Source organism: Primulina eburnea, chromosome 18 (assembly GCF_022965805.1).
Source record: "Primulina eburnea isolate SZY01 chromosome 18, ASM2296580v1, whole genome shotgun sequence".
Classification (NCBI taxonomy): Eukaryota; Viridiplantae; Streptophyta; class Magnoliopsida; order Lamiales; family Gesneriaceae; genus Primulina; species Primulina eburnea.
This window is the reverse complement of record NC_133118.1, coordinates 22,412,559-22,422,036: the sequence shown is the minus strand read 5'-3', so window position 1 is coordinate 22,422,036 and position 9,478 is coordinate 22,412,559. Positions and strand designations below refer to the sequence as shown.

Here is a 9,478-nt window from a genome sequence, read left to right as displayed (position 1 = left end):
TACGAATCGCATACGACATCCGATAATCAATCCGTTTACGATTCTACAACATTTATAATCTCAAGAACATATTCTAAAACTCAAATCCTAATTCCTCTAGTATCTGAATTTCGAAACATGTTGAAAATGAATCATACTTACATCCTCTCGAAGCCCTTGCAAAGAGGAACTCAAAACCGAAATCGGATTAAAGTTTGGATGTGTGAATCTTTCACAATTAAATGATAAAGATGGAGGAAAGCTTTCCTCTCTCTTTCGTTCTTCAGCTGATGAAAGTGTTGAAAGTGAAGACTCGGCACATTTCTATATATATATATATATATATATATATATATGCCATGTGTCATCATAAGAAACAAGGGTGGATTTCTCGCATACAGCACCGCGGTGCGCTCAACTCACGTCCTTCCTTCCAAAAATTCATCAACGTCGACCGCGGGTGCGGTCACTCCTGCACCGCGGCTGCGGTCTGGCTTCGCACCAAATTTCCTACCCTACTGGACATGCACCGCGGGTGCAGTATCTCTTCACCGCGGGTGCGGTGTCCCTTTGTTCAAAAAGCACACCCTACTGCCACTCAACCGCGAGTGCGGTCATATATCTACCGCGGGTGCGGTATTGCTTCGGCATTCCCTTCAAAAATTCAGGATTAATGACCGCGGGTGCAGTCCTTTTCTAGGCGCGGGTGCGGTTTTCCTTTATTCAAAACTCTCATTATATGTCATGCATGCTCATATCTTTCGAGTCTCACATCAATGAAGACTAATAATCTCAAAACTTACAGAATAAGGTTGAGATATCGAGTCCTCCACCAAGCAACAAATGTTTCAGTGGTTTTATGATCTAGCTGCACTATAAACCCAAGAAATCTCTGTGGCAGTGTAGAGAGAAGTTGCACTGTGGCCTTGGAAAGTCTTCTAGAGGCCACAAGTAGGTTGAGATATCGAGTCCTCCACCAAGCAACAAATGTTTCAGTGGTTTTATGATCTAGCTGCACTATAAACCCAAGAAATCTCTGTGGCAGTGTAGAGAGAAGTTGCACTGTGGCCTTGGAAAGTCTTCTAGAGGCCACTTCAGAAGCAATATGAGTCAGGTCCACCAGGAAAGATAAAGTAGCCTGAGGGATCGCCGGTGACAACCAAAACTGATATGCAAACAAGGACGGATTGTAAAATTCAAAAGACCAGCTTGACTTGTCATTGTAAGGTGGACGAGTAGAGGAACAATCCACCACCAGTAACCTTTGATGAATGTACTGGTCAATAGTATGGCAGCAACGTCGTCCGGGGAGCGATCATCAAAATCTGGAAAAGCTCCAACCCAGAGAGGCTGTGTTATGCAGGAGACATTGGCTCGCGATGGTAGATTAAAAGTATCCAATTTCAGATGCTGCAGATAATGCATCAAGACAAGGTCAAACGGCTCCCCATTAATGACGTGGTACGCAGCATGGTCTGGGGACCAGCGGGGAAATTTATCACATCGGGAAAATAGGAAAATGCCCATACTTGCAGGAACCATGATATCCCTCCCAATTTGGAAATGGGGTCTTGACGCACACATTGATTCAACCCACGGTATACAGACCCCAACAACATGGTTGCCAAATTATAAACTTTACCCGTACTAAGAGAACACGCCAAGGGTAAATATTCAGAAGAAGGTTTGCCAGATGAAGGGCAAAATATATATTGGCAGATCAACGCTAAAAGGAACATGGTGTGCTCAACTTCAGAGGGGATACCGGGATGAGAGAACCACTCTTTAACCACAGCCCTATAAGACGGATAGCAGTAGCGAGTGTGGGCCAAAGCAGGAGCGGCAAAGTCATCGATGAAATAAGGGGAATCCAGCCCCAGCTCAGGCAACCCCAAGAGCAAAGATATGTCATAAAGGTTTATATATTGGGCCAAAAGGCAGGATGAAGATATTATAGGAAGGGGACCAAAACCTAAGGATGCAATCGAATAGAATGGACTGTCTGGTTATCTTCACCTTAGAAACCATGACCAGAGGCCATAATCCCTGATGGCGCCACTGCCGTCCAAAGTGGGGTTCCAAACGGTCTATCCATTCAATCCAAACATCAGGAACCCGTGGCCACGACTTGAATTGGGATGGTTCGCTATGAGGGAGTAAACGTCGGGAGAGCAACAAATCCCTAGGGTGTAGCGAAGGCAGGGGGAAGAACAGTTGATGAACCGGTGGGGGGAATTGATTGGCTGGGTATGAAGGATGTCGGATAGGTCCAATAGTAGCGGAGGCAAGGAAATTGGCAGCTTTGGTCCTGCCGAATAACAGATAGATAAGAACGCTACAATACAAAAAGCAAACAGAAAATCATGCATAAAAAACGTCCCATACCCAGCCTTAGCAGCAACCACAAACGGATGAGAGATCCCGGAACCGAGTGAAAGTTGATTAACCACTGGTACACCTACACGAAGTTCTTTGGTATCTTAAACATCTGTATCTAACAAATGAATTATGAGCCAAGGACATACCAGATGCCATAGAAGAGTGAACCACAGGAGTATTCATCACCGAGGTAAGAATCGAGGCTGGTATGGTAACTGATGCAGATGGGACGACTTTTACCGAAGATGGGGTCGGAGTATTAAGAGCAGTCATAGATGGGGATGACGTTGCAGCTGGCAACCTGTAAACCAATAAGACGTAAACAAAGCAATTCCCTACACTTCCTCAGGACGAATACAACACATGCCTATCTTTTTCAGCATCAATAGGGGCGACCACAGAAACAACGCCGGGGTCGATTAATTGGGGTCAAAAACCATTGCATAAACGCGAGAAATATTCAGAAAAAAATCAATGGCTACTGATGTATAGCACAGGGCCAAATAATGGCCACTTTACCGCACCTACAAAGCAAAGGCTAAAGAATGGCCTAATAATACCAAATCCATGAGTCCCCACAGAAACTTGACGTTAAAAGAGTTAACCCAATTAGATAGATAAACCAATTGTCCATCCTTTGGTTTTTAGGATACCAAATCATACAAAGCAGGGAATAGAATTGCAAGTAAATCAAGAATACAATCAATATTCAAGGAATCGAGAAATACCAAATGCAATTCAAGAAGGAATAAGGCACTACCCATAGCGGTAGACGGTTGGCCAAAGCTCGAGTGGACACCCATGGATAACCCGGAAGCGGCAGAGAATGGGTTGAGACCAGTGGCAGCGAACAAGCTAAAACCAGCGGACGGGGCGGAGGCATTGTGTAGATCCCATAAATTAGACTACGTATAAGCCATGCATAATTCTAGTATTTTAAATTAAATTGATTTCATTGCATGAGTAGTTAAATGGTTTTAATTAAGTTAATTATTTCATGCAATAGTTTGATTTTTATCATTTCAGTTATTTCAGTGAGGCCGGACTGGAGTTGGAGTTTAGAGATAAAATTTAAGATTCAGAAAATATTTCCAGAATTTAATTTAGCTAGCAAGTAAGTTAATTTAAGTTATAATGAAGGCTTAAGAAATTATCTATACAACTTGAGGTGAGTAGAAAATTAGTTCATTTAAGTTTCAATAATTAAAGGGTTAGTTCACTAAATTATTTAAAGGATAGATAAGGCTTTTAAGGATTGTAAATTTACTTCTTAATCAACACTTCCCTTCATTTTATTTCCAAGAAATTCTGCCACCCCTTAGTACCTAGACAATTATTTTGCCAACTCACCTTTGACCCATTCCATGTAAATTTTAGCATGCTAATCTTTTCAATTATTAACCAAACCTTAATTAGTTAGTTATTAAGCAATATCCAAGCCTTGGATACCATGTAAGAATCGGCCAAGGCATTCCCCAAGAAGACTTGACAAATATGTGCAAATATTAAATGAGTGGTAGACTTTGTCTTGCATTTAAACCCTTTGTTTGTGGATCTTGCTCCTCACCTTTCATACCATCATTCTCACCCCTCCAAGACCGAAAATGAGAGCCATTTCAGAGTAGAAAACCGAGGGTTGCATAGCTAGAAACAAGAGGAAAAATTCAGTAGCAAGCAAGAAAAGAAATCGCTCCACCTCCTCCGCGCCGTATCGCTTCGTTCTTTTCGTTTTCTTTCGAAACGAATCCAAGGCATGTATATACTTTTTCTAAACCTCAATCAAGTCATATTATCAGTATTTTTAAGTGCATGATCAGATTTCAGCATGATAAAACCGAAACATGACAAGAATTTTCAGAAAAACCAACATGCAGATTTTTCGGTTTTCTTGGGCAGCTTCATGGTTTGCTTCGTGTTGTGGATTTCAGGTATTGGTTCGACTCCAGGCTCCCAAGGCTGTTCCTAGACATGTAATAGGATGCATTAGGACCATGTTGGTCCATTCATTCAGCCCCCACACTTGCTGGAAACCGAAATGACAGCAAGCTCCCCATAGGTGCAGCATTTTGGGTTCGAAAATTTCAGTTTTTATGTCATGGGGTTGGATTTGATCTTGGCTGCCCTAAGTGCTCTTAGCCATGGTTGGATCACTCCCCTAGCATTTCTAAGCCGTGACTAAGTCGCCTTTTTGGTGGCTTGGTCCATGGCTCATCGGTTTTTAAATAAACAACAAAAACAACCCCTATACCCCTTCGGCTACTTCAGTTGGACAGCTTGTGGTTCGTTTCTTTTGTTGCTTGGTATGGATCTTGGTTGGCCTATGGCCCTTAGCCACGGTTCATACCATGCCCCTAGATGTCTAGATCGTGCCATGGTCAATGAAATGGCCACTGGAACAACGCTAGAAAACCAACGAAGCAAGAACAGCCCCCTCCCCTCTCGGCCTTTCGATTTTTGGACAACATGTGTGTTCGAGTTTTGTGTGGTTTGATGTGAATCTTGGTTGGCCTATGGCCCTTAGCCATGGTTCATACCATGCCCCTAGATGTCTAGATCGTGTCATGGTCAATCAAATGGCCACTGGAACGAGACGTGACAACGAGCAAGTAAATCCCACCACACGCGCATCAAATGTGCTCTCGGTGGATCTTTTCGGTTGGTTGCTGGAATGGTGCGAATTATGGCTGGCCAAAAGCCCTTAGCCATGGTTCAAATCATTCCTTAGGATGTTGGTAAGGGTCTCTGGTCGGTGGTTCACACCCCAATGGCCGAAAGACACGAAACCAACACAAGACGCACGGGTGCGCAGCTGCTGGAAATTTACAGCAAGTTGCTGTGTCGTATAGAAGGCTCGTTTGAGTTCTTGGTTGGCTTTTAGCCCATGGTCTTGGACTGGACAATGCCTCATTGAGTTAGGAAGGTCATGTTTTTGACCGTTTATCATTCGGATCATTTTTGAGGTCGTACGAGAATTTACGGTGCGATGTGCCAAATTGACTCTCGAAAGAGCGTTTCGTGTTTTGGCCTCCATTCCACCTAGATTTCGACCCTATCATTTTAGGAGCATTATTTTATGATTTTTCAGCATATTTTAATCATGACTATAGGGTCGGTTCAGTGTCGGTTCAGGTTGGCTCGGAGTCATTATTAAATACGAAGTCATTAGGCGTCATAGTCGCATCTTTCGAATGCAAATTTCATAGTTGGCCAAGTTGGAGCATTTGCATGTTTTTCATTTCAGGGTTAGGTTGCAGCGAGCCTGGGGGACGATCCAATCCAATCCAGTCGAAAAAAAATTACAGGATTTTTCATTATGCCAGTTAATTATATTACGTGCATGAAAACTAGAAAATGATTATTTTTGAGATTTATGCGATATGGCTTGTGGTTCATTCACTATGTGGGAGTATTATTTTATACGGTCGCCAGTGACCGCTCAGTTCAGTTTGGTACCACCCGGTCGCCAGTGACCGGCCAGCTCAGTTCAGTTTCAGAGTCCCCGGTAGCCACTTATCGATCAGTTCAGCTTAGTGCAGTGGCCACAGGCGTAAAAAATAATCTCAACAGAAAATTTTACCAGTTATTTCAGTACAGGGATCCAAGGAGCAAACGTTTTTACTGTGATTATCAGTTCAGTTATGCACGTATTATAATTGCTCAGTACAGATTATTTTCAGCATGAGTACAGATTATTTTCATCATGCCTCATGACATGATATTTTATCCCATGCATATTTTACTTCAGATTTTACTCGTTACCTGCGATTTATGCATGCTGAGTCTTTAGGCTCACTAGACTTGATTGTTGTAGGTACTGATGAGGCGAGGGCAGAGGGCGGGGACCAGTGAGCCAGCTTGGGTCGGCAGTAGTGGCACCCAAGGACCTCAGCGCAGCAGTTGTTATTTTTCCGCCAATAATTTTATCAGTCGTTGGACAAATTTTAAGTTGTTATTGTTGGCAATTTTATTTTTCTTCCGCTGCAATAATTTGAAACATTGAACTTGATTCACCAGTGATTTTATGAATGAGACCGTTTAAGTTCTTTTAAAAAAAAAATTTTTAATTTTCCGTAAATTTTCAAAGTAAGGATTTCCAGGCTTTTACAGGTTGTATCAGAGCCTATGTTCTTGTAAAGGGTTACACTACTACTGACTCCGAGAAACTCACGAAGCCACGTCTTCGGTCTGTAAGTTTTACATTACAGCATGTGATTTAAAGCATGGATTATTTAACAGCATGTCTTCATGAAATATATATTACGTCCAGATTTTTATCGTTCAGTATTTAAATTTGAATAAATTATGGAATTATGCATGTTAGTTACGTATGAGTTATGTTTGGAACAGTATGCCCCCTAGACGCCAGGTTGGGCGCCCGAGAGGTGGCGAGGAGCGCTGTCATGAGTACGGTGAGGATCGTAGGCGGGAGGAAGACTTACCTCCACCCCCTCCGCCTGATATGAATGCCCAGATGCTAGCTGGGATGACGCAGTTCTTCGCACAATTTGCGGGGAACAATGCCGTTGTCGCTGCCGCAGCTAGGCCGGCAGGACCCGAGGCTGTTTATGAGCGATTCATGAAGATGCGTCCGAAGGAATTCTCTGGGACGTCCGACCCTATGGTTGCCGAGGGATGGATCAAATCTCTCGAGGTCATTTTCGAGTTTATGGAGCTAGGAGACGCAGACCGAGTCCGGTGTGCTACCTATCTGTTCACTGGAGACGCCCGCTTATGGTGGGAAGGAGCGTCGATAGCCCTGACTTTGGCTACACTTTCTTGGACACGCTTTACGGAGGTTTTCTACTCCAAGTATTTTGCTGAGGAGGTTCATACCAGGCTAACCACCGAGTTCATGAGTCTGAGACAGGGGGATATGACGGTTACGGAGTTTATCCGTAAGTTCGAGAGGGGCTGTCACTTTGTGCCCCTGATCGCGAATGATGCCAAAGCTAAGTTGATGCATTTCCTGGTGGGTTTACGGCCGATCTTGCGCCGGGATGTTAGGGTGTCTGACCCTGCTACTTATGAGATTGCCGTCTCCAAATCCCTAGCCGCAGAGCAGGACCTGCGGGATATTGAGAGGGATCGCCAGGGCAAGCGCCCAGTCCAGGCAACGCACCGCCCTCCTCCTCATCAGCATCAGCACCAGAATAAGAGGCCTTTTCATGGACCGCCCAGGAACCGAGGCCAGCAGCAACGGGGACGCCCAGCCCCGAGGACTCAGGAGCACCCAGTCTGTCCCAGGTGCTCACGCCGCCATCCTGGAGCATGTATGTCTGGCTCAGGAAAGTGTTTTAAATGTGGCAGTCCGGACCACATGTTGCTGCACTGCCCTCAGAGGAATCTGCCTACCCAAGGCAGAGTTTTTGCTCTCCATGCCACGAAAACAAACCCGGAGACTATGTTGTTGACAGGTACTTTTAAGCTTAAAGTTATTATTTGAATTTCCGTATTTTGGGAATCGGGATTTAGATTTGAAATTAGAACTGCGATAGGATTGCATGTTCTACTCAATATTAGTTTGGGGATTTAAGTTAGAAGAACTTTGACCTCTGCATGCCTATAAGTTTAACTCTTGTAGCTATTGGGTTCAACTTAGAGTTCCGATCTTTCAGGAAGAATTTTTATATCTGGTTCCGCTACCAAGGCCTTCATAGATTCAGGGGCCACTCACTCATTTATTTCGGAGGTCTTTGCAAACTTTCTCAAGATCAAGACCATTGGGCTAGACACAGGCTTTTCAGTAGTGTTGCCGTCAGGCGAGGAGATGGCAGCTACCAATGTTATCCGAGATATAGATCTTGAGCTGCACGGTAATCTTGTTTATGCGGATCTGATTGTGCTACCGATGCCGGAATTTGACATTATCCTAGGGATGGACTAGCTATTGAAGAACATAGTGTTGATAGACTTCCAGCGGAGATCTGTCCTTGTCCGACCGCCTGGAATGGAGCAATTCTTATTTGAGCCTGACAAATACTTTCCTTTACCGCGCATTATTCCGTATGTTCAGGCTAGGAAACTCATGCATAGAGGGTGTCGGGCGTTTCTAGCAACATTTTTATCAGTCCCCGAGAACCTAGCCAGTCAGCCTCAGATGTTCCGATTGTCAGAGATTTCTTAGACGTTTTTCCCGAAGATGTCTCTGGTATGCCACCCGAGAGAGAGGTGGAGTTTTCCATCGAGCTTATGCCAGGTACGGTTCCTATCTCAAAGGCTCCGTACCGACTTGCACTGACAGAGATGGCAGAGCTTAAGAAGCAGATTCAGGAACTTCTTGACAAGGAGTTCATTCGTCCTAGTTTTTCACCTTGGGGCGCGCCAGTCTTGTTTGTCAAGAAGAAGGATGGCTCTATGAGACTTTGCATTGACTACCGGGAATTGAACAGGGTTACAGTGAAGAACAAATACCCACTTCCGAGGATCGAGGATTTTTTTGACCAATTGCAGGGAGCTTCGATTTTCTCCAAGATTGATCTGCGTTCCGGTTATCACCAGTTGAGGGTGAAGGATGCTGATGTTTCCAAGACTGCTTTCAGGACTCGTTACGGTCACTATGAGTTCCTTGTGATGCCGTTCGGTCTGACGAATGCGCCAGCAATCTTCATGGATCTCATGAATCGCGTATTTCAGCCGTATCTTGACCAGTTTGTGAAAGTATTCATAGAAGACATTCTCGTCTACTCCAAGAGTCAAGAGGATCACAGCAGACATTTGACCACAGTGTTGCAGACCTTGCAGAAGCACAAGTTATTCGCAAAGTTCAGTAAGTGCGAATTCTGGTTAGAAAATGTGGCGTTCTTAGGCCACATTGTTTCTAACAGTGGTATTGAGGTAGACCCAGCAAAGGTTACAGCAGTCAGAGATTGGGTTGTGCCTCAGAATGCATCTGAAATCCGCAGTTTTCTCGGCCTAGCAGGATATTACCGGAAATTCATTATGGGATTCTCCTCTATTGCCGTTCCACTCACATCACTGACCAAGAAGAATATGAAATTTGGAGCGAGGAGTGTCAGAAGAGCTTTGATACTTTGAAGCAAGCTCTTATCTCAGCACCAGTTTTGGCCATGCCGTCAGGGCCCGGAGAGTTTGTTCTGTATACCGATGCTTCGAAGCTCGG

At 44.3% G+C, this 9,478-nt stretch overlaps 1 long non-coding RNA gene across 1 annotated transcript; it reads right to left on the bottom strand.

Moving 5' to 3' along the window:
* Window positions 1-1,924: 1,924 nt before the first annotated feature.
* LOC140818979 (uncharacterized) lies at window positions 1,925-2,633 on the bottom strand. Its single transcript, XR_012115176.1, has 3 exons — window positions 2,505-2,633; window positions 2,365-2,437; window positions 1,925-2,287 (listed from the first exon to the last, which is right to left on the bottom strand). It is a non-coding gene; the product is annotated as an uncharacterized lncRNA (long non-coding RNA).
* Between the last annotated feature and the right edge of the window lie 6,845 nt (window positions 2,634-9,478).